General features: G+C 35.3%; 1 long non-coding RNA gene across 1 annotated transcript; it reads left to right on the forward strand.

The window, feature by feature from the left end:
• The first annotated feature begins 1,055 nt into the window (after positions 1 to 1,055).
• LOC133798191 (uncharacterized) lies at positions 1,056 to 13,744 on the forward strand. The gene is made up of 3 exons (XR_009875794.1): positions 1,056 to 1,466; positions 2,633 to 2,712; positions 13,468 to 13,744. It is a non-coding gene; the product is annotated as an uncharacterized LOC133798191 (long non-coding RNA).
• The last annotated feature ends 270 nt before the right edge of the window (positions 13,745 to 14,014 follow it).

A 14,014-nucleotide genomic window follows, 5' to 3' on the forward strand; every position in this document is an offset into this window, starting at 1 on the left:
TTGTTAATTTTGTTTTATGTCTAACAAATATTGTGAATATGTTTTTATTAATGAAACATATTAGTTGTATTTATATGAAATTAATTTTTATTTATATTTATTAAATAATATTATATATTTTACCAAATAATAACTATATAATTAATAATTATAATAATAGCAATAAAAATAGATTGGCAGGTATTCATGTCCCACCAACGGGAATAGTGTGCTTTTGAGAGTCATATTTCACATATATTTATTGTCACCCCTAGAGAACCCTAAATGGCCCAAATTGTAGTAGTGCCTGCATCTATGCAAAGTAGAAAACTTTCTAGAATTCTATGTATATCTATTATTAAATATTAGAGTTAGTATTAATTATCTAGCTAGCTCAAGATATATTATTATAAAATACTCAAGTTGTCAACCTAGTTTTATATCTAAAGTCTAAACCATATCAATAACATAAATGTTAATAATAATATCAGCTAACTCTATGTATAATACTATAAATATTAAAGCTACTAGTAGTTATCTAGCTAGTTTTAGTTTATCATTTTAATCAATCAAATTGTACAAGGCGAGATACTTATTTAAACCAAAACTCTCGGTTGCTCAAGGGAGACAAGATACTTATTTAAACCAAAACTCTCGGTTGCTCAAGGGAGGCGAGATGGGGCAGCTGTAGAGAGACTTCTTTTGTACTAATATTTAAAACAATTTCAATACATATATCGTAAATATAATTAATTGTTATTACCACCTCATCACTGTGTGGATATAAGGTCAAAATAAATATGCAAATCATAGGATCAACTATCGTAATCTTCTATTTTCAAAACCTAGATGTCTTAAAAGTTTCATTTATAGACACCAAAAGCATATTGAGGCAAGAAATTCATTGTTAAGTAAATCTCCTTATAAGCTCAGTTCAAGTTACAACAGGTAAATTTACAAGTTTGCCCGTAGGCCAAATATCAGTACAGACTCAACACAAAGACTCCAACAACAACTTTTTTTTCTTCAGTTACAACAGAAATTAACATAATCAAGAAAAGCCTAACTAATTACAACTCAGCAACCTAGACTACTTATTCAGTATATACATATATATATAGATATATATATATTAATCAGATCAAGACAGAGAGAACTACCAGAGACGAAGCTTCATTTGCTATTCCTTTGAGCTGAGCTAGTGAGAGAGTCTAGAGAGAAGCTCTGAGGGGCTCAGTTGTATGTACATGCAAAAGAAAGAACAGAAAGAGAGTTAGAAAAAGTGAGAAAGAAAAGAAAAATCAGAGAGATAGAAAGAACAGATTATCAATCAAAGACTATGATTCGAAATCTGATGCAAACACTGTGTAATACCTTTTGTGATTAGTGAATACTCAAGCACTCTGAGGTAGTTTGACGGAGACGTAGCCCATCGTTCTGGGGTGAACTCCGAGATCAATCTTTGGTGTTCTGACTCTCACCCTCTGGTTGTTTCTCTTGAACTCTAGTCCTAATTTTTGTTGTTCATGTGTGTGCCCGTGTTCTTGACATAAAGGGTTTTGATTTCTGATTTCTGAGGTTGAATAACTCAGTGTTTTACTTGTGTAATTTCTGTTGGGCTGGACTGGGCCTTTAACATTTTTTGGTTTTTTAATTTTTTCATTTTTCATGGACGCATGACATAATTGCAAAAATACCATAAATATTATTTGTACTAATTTAGTGTCTTGGAGTTAGAAGCTGCGGATTCTAACATGCATGTTTTGCGAAAGAACAACAAAGCATTGCTCAAAGAAAATAAAAAGTTGACTCAACTTGTAACTAAGTATTATGTATAAATGAAGGCTAAGTTATAATCTTTACAAGCTCTACAGCTGATTCTTTGATGAGACTCAATCACCAAGTTGTTTTGCTTGAATTTCTTATTTTACATGTACCTTCTTTCTGTATTTCAAACCAATCAATGAAACTTTCATGTTAAACTTAAAGTTTCGATGACTCCATTTATATTTACATCCCTAAATATGGGTTAGGTAAATAATTTCATCATTTCAACAATCAAATTTCAATACAAATTCGCTTCTCCTGAATTATTTTTCTAGTTTCGCCCATAGTTGCCTTACTTGAAAAAATAAGGAGGCCACATGATGATTGTCTCTCAAATTTCTTTTTTTTTTCTTTATATTTTCTAAATTACTAATAAAAATTGTCCAACAATAATAATTTACGACTCTGTCATTGAATTCTAGTATTGTGATTATATAATATAATAGGTTGTTCATAAAGATGTCAGCCATACATACGACAATAGGTAAAAGTAACACCTCTAGTAATCTTTCATCTATATAATTTATAATACATTATAGCCATAGAATAAGGATGAGATTGAATTGAACCATATTTTTCATGTGTTCGGATAAACATTGATTATGAAATTAGTGATCATAATAGAAATTGTTAGTTGTGGTCGTTAATTTTTGTTAGTCACTAGATGTACAATTACCGTTAGTTAATGATTGTTAAATGTCATTTTACTTGTAACTCAATTTCTAAGGGCTCATATATAAGAGATATCTGAAACATTTTATTGCACTAATTTTCATTAAGAGAGAAACCAATAAAGTTTACTAATTCTACTTATTTTGTTCTTAAGGGTGTGTGCGAGCTTTAGAAGCAGTCTAGCTGGTTGTGTGAGCCGAGTATTAATCTTGCTGAAAGGTTTGGTGTCTACTGGTGAGTGTGTGTAACTTCCTCCTAATCCAAAACTGTTACACTCTGTACTCTGTACTTTAAATAGTGTCAAACTTGCTAATCAAATCATTTGGTTAAAAATGTATAAGTAAGATTAATGACAAGGGTTAGTGTTAAAAAATTTGGTCAAAAGGAAACGATGACTTTTCATTTAAAATTTTAGTATATATATGGGATCCCAAAATAACATAAATAGGTGTTTAAAAGGTTATATACAAATCAAAATACAAGCCAAGCCGACCTAGGTTGCAAAATAAGGGAGACAACCCTAATTCCTCCAAGATAACCCCGGCTGTGGTGGTCGAGCAGCCGCATATGTACACGCCGCAACCAAAGCTCTCCAATTCATGACTGGTCCAATTTCCCTTTCCTCTTACCTACACCACATAGCACCCGTGAGCCGAGGCTCAGCAAGAAAACTTAAACATGTGCATGAACAGTAAATACAGATTCCAGTTGCATATCTAGTATGCTCAGCAGTAATAACCTACTCATGCATGCATACAACTACAAATAAATGATTATAGGATCATTCTGGGGCCTGTTGCCTTGAATAGGTAACCATAGAGTCAACCTGGGGCCCTATGCCCTAGCTAAGTGACCATAGAGTCACCCGAAGCCTTTTGCCCTAGCTCTGAGTACTAGCCATAGAGTTAGCCAAGCGCTTTATTTTCCAAATTACTATAGGGTCGACCAACGTAATAGTACATCCCTGATTAGGCCTAAGTGTCTCGACCAGAGCACAACACGCTATTTCCGCCCTTGACTAATAATTCAATTCCTTAACTAGATATTCAGATAACCCGACAAACAGATATAGATACAGATAAGCATACTCCAAGCAATATAAGTATGCATACATATTAATCATATATCTCGACCAATTAAACACAAACACAGTAATAACCTTGTTCCTTAATGGGGTTGAGTCCTAATCATACAGATAATGCAACAAGCGTATATCATTTAATAATTATCCAGATACAGAGCATTCAAGCATGCTTAATCAACGATCACAAGCCTATTCTTAATCATGTTCATTCTCAGGGGCCCGAGCCCTATTCATAATTATATTTAATAATTGGCCAAGCCCTAATCACATATATCACGTATTGGGTACAATTTTCTTACCTAAGGTCCGAGTGCAATGTATAATAAGAACGACCATCGAGCATGATTCTGGTTCTGAGCCCCTAGCGGTCACCTAGTCACAACCATAATATAGAACCCAGTCAATAACGAGCAAATAAAAGCTTCCAGACCGAGTCCTAGCCTCCGGGACGTCACATTATACTAAATCGGGTAGTAGAATTGATCCCAAGCCCCTAAGTCTGAGTTCCCACACTCAAAACCCTCCCGGGGCTCAAAAGCCTTTCAAGTGCCACGAGCCAAGGCAAAAGAGCTGCAGCCCACCCCAAATCAGAGAGCCCAAGGGCTCTCCTCTGGACACATGCGCCGTGGCACTCCTTACAGGCAGCACGACTCAGAATGGAGGTGCAACACCTCCTTCTCCCTTCATTCATGAGAGTCGCGGCGTCCCAAGATTAAGGTTGCAACTCAACATGAAAACCCAATTTTTCCCCTTGTTTCTTCAAGCCAAATCTCACCAAAAACCCAACCAAACATAGCCAAATCGTAAAAGCAAAGTTCCCAATCAACTCAGCACTTCATAAGCCTCAAAAGCATCCCCAAAAACAAGGTTAACACCCCTCACAAAACCAAATTCATATTTGATTTTTCAAAACTCTAAAACTCAACTAAAACCAGAGAAAACATATAGAATTAAGGCTAGAAATCGATAGCTTTGCTGCCCAAAACAACGCTAAGCTTTTCCCCAAGCAATCCCGAGCCTAAGCTAGCTTCGATTCCCCTTAAATGGCAAGAAATTCCAAGGAATTTAGAGAGAGAGAGAGAGTGTGTATGTGCTCGAGTGAGAGAAAGATTGAGAGTGTTCGTCCTTTGTTTTTTTGTTTATGTGGAGATTACTTAGAGTTCAAGTAACTCTAAGCAAATCCCGAAGCTCGGGGTACCAAAAACGTCCCCGAGGGTAAAATGGTCAAAATTCCTAAAATTCTCTCCTGATCTCACTATTCTAATATATCCTCAATTATTTATTCCATTACCCGATATCCTGGTAATGAACTAAATACCCAAAATACCCCTTGACTCACCCCAAGTCGGGTATCTGGTCCTGTTGTGACCCTCCTACTAACTTGTTCCCTAGGATCGCCTTGTGTCGAGTAACCCAAATATATCCACATAATAATGTAGTCTCACACATATATCACATATAGACACATATATTCCAAATATACTTGTAATTGGCCAAATTATGAAAATTTCCCCTCTAATAAGAAACAGGCCCACATGCATATTTAATACACCTAAACATGCAAATCTAGTCATATTATAATATAACTCACATAATCATATAATGATACACATATATATCACATAAACACATATTTCATAATTAAATCACATATACTCAAATAATTCTCCATAATTTTCCATCATGGCCCCCTGCTCAAGGCCCTAAGCCTTATTAGGTAATTTGGGACGTTGCAGTGTGTGTGATCGATTCATTCCTAATGGAGTGGTATCAGAGCCAAGTTGGGTTATTGAGCTTTGATTTAAAGCAAGCAGCATGTAACAACATGAAGAACAACTTGGGAACATGGGGAATGTGAAGTTTAATCTAGAGAAGTTTACAGGCAAGAAATATTTCAAACTTTTGAAGATAAAGATAATGGTGTTGTTAGTTCAACAAGGTATTCAATATGATTTGCTTGGTGAGGCCAACATCGAGGATATGACCGATAAGAAGAAGGCTGAGATTCTTGAGAAGGAACATCATGCGATAATTCTGAGTTTTGGGGATAGGGTCTTGAGAGAAGTATCAAAAGAAAATACAGTTGTTGAACTATGAAAGAAGCTGGAAACTTGACCAATCGATTGTTCTTAAAGCAGAAATCGCACTCGTTCAAGATGTCACTAGGGAAAAGTATTGAAGATCATTTGGATGATTTCAACAAGATCATTCTTGATCTGGAGAATATCGACATCAAAATTGAACATGAAGATCAGGTGATTATTGCTCTTAATTCTCTCCTAACTAATAAATACGAACACTTTGTTGATACTATGATGTACGAGAAGGATTCTTTAACATTGGAAGAAGTTCAAAGTGCTTTAATGTCTAAAGAATTGAAAAAGAAATCTGAACATAAGAAAGAAAACTCGGGTGAAGGTATATTGGTTCGAGGAAAAATAGATAAGAGAGATAGCATGGGCTATGGAAGTTAGAATCAAGGGAAGTCTAATTAAAGATTCAAAAGAAATTAGTTCATATGTCGTAAAACTATACATCTCAAAAGAGATTATCTTAAATTGAAGAGAAATGGAGATCACATAAGAAATGGGAATGCAGACATGGTTGTTGAATTTATTGAGAGTGACAGTGATGGCTATGAAAGTGCTAATCTGATGGTTGGGACTAATGGCTACTCTAGATCAGATTGGGTCATTGATTCGAGATGTTCATTCCATGTATGTCCAGATGGAAGTCAATTTTGTGAATACAAGAAACTTGATGGAGGGATAGTAAGGTTGGGAGACAATAGAACATGTCCAGTCATAAGCATTGGATCAATCAAAATACAACTAATGGAGGGTCTATAAAATAATTGTATCTAGTGAGACAAATTCCAAAGATCAAGAGGAACCTTGTCTCAGTAGCAATGTTTGATAAGGAAAGATTGTTCTGTTATGGTTGAAGGTGGAGTCCTCAAGGTGATAAAGGGATCAATGGTGTTAATGAAATGTTCAATGATAAATGGAATGTATGTATTACAAGGTAACACTGTAAAGAACATTGCATCAGTAGCTTCAAAGGAGATTGAGACTTCTTCAATGCTATGGCATAGAAGATTAGGACATGTGAGTCTCAAATGTCTTGAAATTTTGAATAAGAAATGATTACTTGGGAAAGTTGTTATTCAAGATATGGACTTTTGCGAGCAATGTGTCCTAGGAAAAGAAACAAGAGTCAAGTTTAGGGTTGGATCTCATTTAGCCAGAGACATTCTTGATTATGTTCCTTCAGACTTTTGGGGGCCTTCAAGGACTATATCTCGAGGTGGAGCTCGATACTTTCTGGCATTTATTGATGACTATACTAGATTTGTTTGGGTATACATTTTGAAGCACAAAGATCAAGTATTTGGAAAGTTTAAAGAATGAAGGACTTCATTAGAAACTCAAACTAGCAGGAAGTTGAAAAAACTGAGAACAGATAATGGCTTGGAGTATTGTTCTGGTTTATTCAATCTTTTTTGCAAGAAAAATGGAACTCCTAAACATCTTACAGTTCCAAGGACACCCCAAAAAAAATGGGCTTGCAGAACGGATGAATAGAACCATTATGTAGAGAGATAGGTGCATGTTGATACACTCGAGATTACCTGAGAATTTTTTGACAGAAGCAGTTGTCATTGCTTTTTACTTAATTAACGAATGTCCCTCATCAGCTATTGAGTTCAAAAGTCCAATAGAGAATTGGACAAGACACACAGCCAAGTATGAAATGTTGAAAAGTTTTGGATGTGTGGCTTATGCTCACATTAAGCAAGACAAGCTTGAACCAAGGGCTAGAAAGTGTTTCTTTATAGGCTATCTGGAGGGGGTCAAGGGCTATAAGATGTGAAGTATTGAGCTAGGGAATCTCCAAAAGTATTTCATTAGCATGGATGTGGTATTCGAAGAGGATGTAGTCTACAAAGACACATTGAATTCACAACTCAAAGATGATAGCAGAAATGGGATATAGTTTGAGGTGGAGACAAGTAACAAATATAATGTAGAACATCCAGAATCACAACCAGGAGTAGGTAGGGATGAAGGGGTCTTGAATGAAGATGAGAGAAACAAGGTGAGATGAATGGGGATGAAGTACAAGGAGCAAACATTCAGGAGTATCAACCGACAAGAGACTGAGAAAGAAGGACAACTAAAGCTCTTGAAAGGTTTGGGTTTGCTAACATTATTCATTTTGCATTAAATATTGAGCAATGTGACAATGAACCCATAACTTATGATAAAGCAATGAAGTCAGTTGATAAGAAGGAATGGGAAGCTGCCGTGAAGGAATAAATAAAGTCTTTAAACAAAAATAACACCTAGATACTAGTTGATAAACCGGATGGAAAGAGTGTGGTGGGATGCAAGTGGATCTTTAAGCTCAAATAGGCAATTCCTGGGGTTGAAAATGCATGGTACAAGCTAGATTGGTGGCAAGAGGGTTCACACATTGAGAAGGGGTTGATTATACAGAAATATTCTCACACGTGGTCAAGCACACCTTTATTAGAATGCTACTGGCTTTAACAATGATTAATGATCTAGAGCTTGAACAACATTTTTTACATGGGGAATTGGATGAGCATATTCTAATGAAGCAACAGAGGGGTTTGAAGTGAAAGGTAAGGAGAATCATGTTTGCTTGCTAAAATGGTCTCTATATGGACTTAAACAATCATTGCGGCAGTGGTATAAACGATTTGATGAGTTTGTCACCAAATCTAGTTTTAAGAAAAGTGCCTATGACAATTGTGTTTATGTTAAGTCCTCAAACACAAGATCTATAGTGTACTTGCTTTTATATGTTGATGGCATGTTAATAGCAAGTAAGCAAGCAAGTGAGATTGATCAAGTAAAGAAGATGTTGATTGTAGAATTTGAAATGAAGGACCTTGGTCAAGCATGGAAAATACTGGGGGTTGAGATTCTAAGAGATAGAAAATCAAGAAAGCTTAAATTATCTTAAAGAGGTTATATCTCAAAGGTGCTAAGGAAATTTGGACTTTCTGGGGCAAATCCAGTCAGCACACCCATTACTCAACATTTCAAGCTCTCTCACTTACATGCTCTAGCCACTGATGAAGACAAAAAATACATGAAAAATGTACCTTACACTAATTTGGTAGGAATAATTATGTACATCATGGTTTGTACTCGGCCATATTTGTGTCAAGTTATTAGTGTAGTGAACAGGTATATGGGGAACCCAGGTATAGAACACTGGAAGGTTTTCAAATGGATGATGAGATACCTGAAGGGTGTTATGATTGGTTAAATAAAAAGTGAAATTGGTTAAGCACAAAAAGGTACAAAAATCATAAATTCCTTGACTTTTGGTATTGGCATCCATAAATTATTTTTTTGGGTCCAAAGTGTTTCTCTAGAGTGTATAAGAGTACCCAAAAAGTTTGGAGGCATTTGGAGACATTTTGGGGAAAGTTTGGGGGTTCTAAGTCAATATTACCAGCGTTGTGTTTCTTGTAGGAGGCGATGCATCTCTTGGGAGTGAAAACCCCCAGACAGGTGATGCATCGCTTGCATGGTGGCAATACATCGCCTAGGGATCCATACAAGACCGTACAATTACGTGCTTTTTGCCTCAAAAACTTAGTTTAAAATGCTATAATCTCATTGGTTGAGACTAATGAGAGTTTCTATAATATTTAAATTGTTTTTTTTAGTTTTTGTTGTATTGATCACTCTCCACTCTCTCTCTCTCTCTAAAACCCCATCTCTCTCTCTCTAGCTCATAAAGGTTACAAGTTTTCTCCAAGATCCTCATCAAGAAATCATAACTTGTATGAAGATCAAGGCTTGTAAATTCCGATCTCATTATAGTTTGTAGTAGCTTCAAGCAACCTCTAATGGGAGGCTAGGAATAGAGATTTTTGGACAACAAATTCAATTTGTGTCAAGCCTTTTGTCATCTCCATTAATTCACATAAAATCATAATCTTTATGATTTTATGTAACTTGGTTTTTTCTCCACAATGGTTTATTCTTTCTCTTGATCTAATTTGTTTTATTATTTCATTAAATGCACGGGCATATTGTGATGAAATGTTTCTAAATTCATGTTATAATTATTTCATTACTTAATAATTGATTATCAAGATTTTCATTCATACTTTGAATATGTTTATTTAATTATCAAGATTTGCATTCAAACTTTTAATATGGTTCGTGATTAGTCTCTAGGGTTTGAAATACTGAATTAATTCCCATTATTCATTGTTGGTTTAGAAAGTGTAAGCCATAAATCCCCAACAATAAAAAATCTCTATTCCTAATTACTTTCTTTTGTGTTTTTCATAATCAACAATGAGAGAAATTTGTTCATCTTCTACAATCTTCAAATCCTTGCTTCAGGATTTGGTTTGTGTTGAATACATAACCATGAGAGATAAAAAAAAATTATATTTGGATATGCGTTGCATAAATGTGATTATGGATTCAAACTCTTCATCAACAAAGGATGAGACTACTCTATGGGATTACAAACTTAAGGTGATTGGTATCATCAAATTCATTATTTCTAAATGTGTAGATTTCATGAATTTGAATAAAATTTCTTTGTTGCCATAATTTTGTGAGTATGAGTTTATTGTTTATTATAAGAGTACAATGGTGAATATTAATGAATAATTCAAGGGCTATTGTTATACTTGTTTTGTTTGAAAAATTATTGATTATCGTGTGAGATATGGTAATTGTAAAATTAACCATAATAAGATTAGGGTTATGGCAATTGATGTTGAGATCACTGTACTCTTAAATAAATCTAATTAGATTAATTTAATTGATGATGAGATCTTTGTGACCTTAATTAAATTTAATGCATTCAACGAGGAATGCATTGTTACCCTAATTGAGAATAATGCATTTAATGAGAAATACATTGTAACCATAATATAGAATAATGCATTCAATGAGGAATGTATGATAACTCTAAAGAAAATTGACATAGTTTATGCATGTAGCGATGAGACTAATGCAACCTTAAGAGAAGGTAAACATGCCAATGAAATTGATGTTGAGATCATTGCAACCTTGAGTGAAGTTAATGCAACTAAAGGAAAGGTGCATTTGTAAAGACCTGAAATTACTAATAAGGCTTAAGGGCCTTGATTAGCGTGCCAGGAGGGCATAATTGGTTTATGTATGATTTAAATGATTTAATGCATGATTATGTGATGAGCATGCTTATATGATTATATGAATAAAGGAGATGCATGATTATGAGAATTAATATGCATGTAGGCCCTGTGTAGAATAATAGGGCATATTTGTAATTTTGGCCCGTTGAGGGTATAAATGTGATAAATTGTGGAGACCACATTATTATGTGGATATGTTAGCAGTATGCGACTTGAGGCGATCCTAGGGAGCTAGTTAGCGGGAAAGTCACAACGGGACCCAATACCTGGCTCGGGTCAAGTCAAGGGGTATTTTGGGTATTAGATGGTTATCTGGGTTATCGGGTTATAAAAATAAATATTTGGAGATATATTTGAGAATAGGAAGCCTAGGTGGGAGTACTGGGGAATTTTACAATTTTTGCCCTCGGGGATGTTTTGGTACCCCGAGCCTCGGGATTGACTTAATTAACTAAAGTTGGACTAAGTAAAGTTGAGAAAATGGTAGAAGAAACTTAAATCGACCCTCTCCTTCTCTCAGTTTTATCACTCTTCTTTCCTCTCTTTTTCTCTCAAGGGAAACCATTGGAACTTAAGGAAATTCAGCTGGAAATTCAGTGAATTGAGCTGAAGTTTTGGAAGATTAATTTACTATTTAGCAAAGGAGTTCAACCAAGATTGAGGTAAGACTTGAATCACACTCTTGGTTATTTAAATTATGTGGTTTTGATTGAGTTCTAAGAGGTTTTTGGGTTTTGAAATTGAAGACTGAATTGAAGCTAGGAACTTGGGAGTTAGCTCATAAATTTCATAGAGAATTGGTGCTTTAGTGAAGGTAAGCTCGAATTTATGATCTAATGTCTGAATCTTGGTATTTTCTTGACTGGTTTTGATGTTTTTAAGCTTTTGGGTTTCAGAGATTGAAGTCGGATTTTGATGAGTTTCTAGGCTAAGTTTTTGTTGGATTATGTTGCTGGAAATGTGTTAGAAGTTTTGTGATAATTGAGTTGTGAAATTAGGATGGTTTTGGGTTGTTTTGAGTGAGGTTTGAGTGTTAAAAATGGTGGTTTTTCAGGGTTCGAGGGTCTGGGCCGCGGCTCTGTTCTAGAGTGTCGCGGCCCTACGGAATAAGGAAGAGCCAGGAAGGCTCTGAGGTAAGGGAGGGCCGTGGCGCCACAGGGGTGTAGAGTCCAAGAACTTTACTTAGCTAGTTAGATAGTAGTAGAAATAGTAATAGTTGTAGTATTTTTATGATCGTGGATTTTGGTTCAGACCGAGATTTAATTGGACACTCGTAGTAACACTTGTAGATTTTCTAAGTATAACCTATAGTTTAAGAATATCACTTTTAACCTAAGGTTTGATTAATATGACTAATATTGATGGTGATATTTATTATATTATAAGGTTTAGATAGACCCAATAAGATAGTAACACTTGTCTTGTGTATGTTTAATGATAATTAAGTATTTTTGAGGAATAAGTTTATTAAGAGTAATATTTGAATATCCTAGGGTCTGTCAGCAGCTTTGAAAACGTTAGAGGATTTAGTCAAGGTTGTTTACTCAATTCAAATTAGGCTGAAAATGTGCAATTTCGTGTTTAAATATTCAGCGTATGCCGATATATCGCAGCTATAGGGGGCGATATATCGGAATACGGGGATACGAAAAACACGTAACTTCGCACGATCACCTCAACGAGCCTCGGGCATACTAGCCCAGGCGATATATCGCCTACTAGGGGTGATATATCGGCTCCTTTGATGAATTTTTGAATGTTTTTGAAAATGTTCTCATTTTAATCTTTAACCTCTTGATAAGTTCAGCATCTTTCTGACCGAGTCTTCAGCCTCTGCTGAACGATAATTCAAATATTTTTCAATTAAAAAGCCATTATTTTATTCAAGTTAAATGAAGATATTTTCGTTCTTGAACTCTATAAATAGGACCTAGTACCCAGCCATTTATTCATTCATCAAGCTAAGTTCAGAGGCTACAAGCTGCTAGGTTATTTTTGAGAGTGTAAACACTTGGGTTGGGGATTATAAGCTTACCAAACACTTGGGAAGTAAGGTTTATAGCACATTTTGGTTCGAGGTTTAGATTAGTCATAGAAGCATTCAAGGTATTCCAAACTCTAGTTCATTTTGGTATTGTTTTCCTTAAGTTCTTATAGTTTTCTACTCAGCACCCTAACTTTATTCTTTATTTTTGGATAGGAAATCTAAGATCTTGAACATAAGGATTTTGGTAAGTATATTCTTGATGTTATAGTTCGTCCATTCTTTTCATTCCTTTTTCTTCAGTATACTCACCCTTTCATTGATGGTTTTTAGGAGTGTTCCAAAATCTCAAACCTGTTCTCATATCCTGGTACTTTTGGTAAGGAAAATAGGATAGGATATTACATATTATGCTATATGTTATCTTATGATTTATGTGTTATGTTAACTTATGATTTATATGTTATGTATAGACTTGGGCATATGACTTGTATAACTAACAATCCCCAATAAATTTATGGGCATATGACTTGCTTAGCTAGCAAGCCCCGCAAAGCTAATGGGCATATGACTTGCTTAGTTTACAAGCCCCAAGTAATAATGGCCATTATAGTATATGTGATATATGTTTATGATATGTTTTAGTATATGTTGCGATATGAATTTTATGTATATGATTTACGTGTTAGGTTTTCCTTGCTGGGCATTAGGCTCACTCCTTTATGTTTATATGTGCAGGAAGATAGTTTTGGTGGCGGGAAAGGTTCTTGGAAGCTTGGGGATGTGTATTGAGGCGGGATGGAATCAATGGACCGAGCGTTCGATTCGAGGATGAAGTCTCTTTAATTATGGTTTTCTATGTATTTTTCCGCAATTGGTTGTAATAAGTTTTAATTAAGTTTTCATTATGCCAAAGTTATGTTTTGTTTCAAACAATGGGATCCCAATGTCCAACTTATGAATTTTATATAGTTTTAAACCGTTACCTTACAGTTCTAAAATAAAGATATGTTATTTCAAATGTATGTTTTCATAAGATTAGTATAGAAGTTAGTAATGGTCCAAAGTCTAGAGTAGTTGGGTCATTACAAGGGGCAGGGCCGCAGCGCGTGTCTGTGTTCAGGGAGGCCTAGCCTCTATTTAAGGGGGCCGGTCGCGGCATGGGTCTTAAGGGCCGTGGCCCTTAAGGGCACTTTTGGCCTTTTGGAGGTCTTAAGTGCGAGAACCTAGTCTAGGATGCTCGGGATCGATTCTACTACCGTGTTTGGTGGAATTCGATGTCCCG

Source organism: Humulus lupulus, chromosome 8, assembly GCF_963169125.1.
Source record: "Humulus lupulus chromosome 8, drHumLupu1.1, whole genome shotgun sequence".
Classification (NCBI taxonomy): Eukaryota; Viridiplantae; Streptophyta; class Magnoliopsida; order Rosales; family Cannabaceae; genus Humulus; species Humulus lupulus.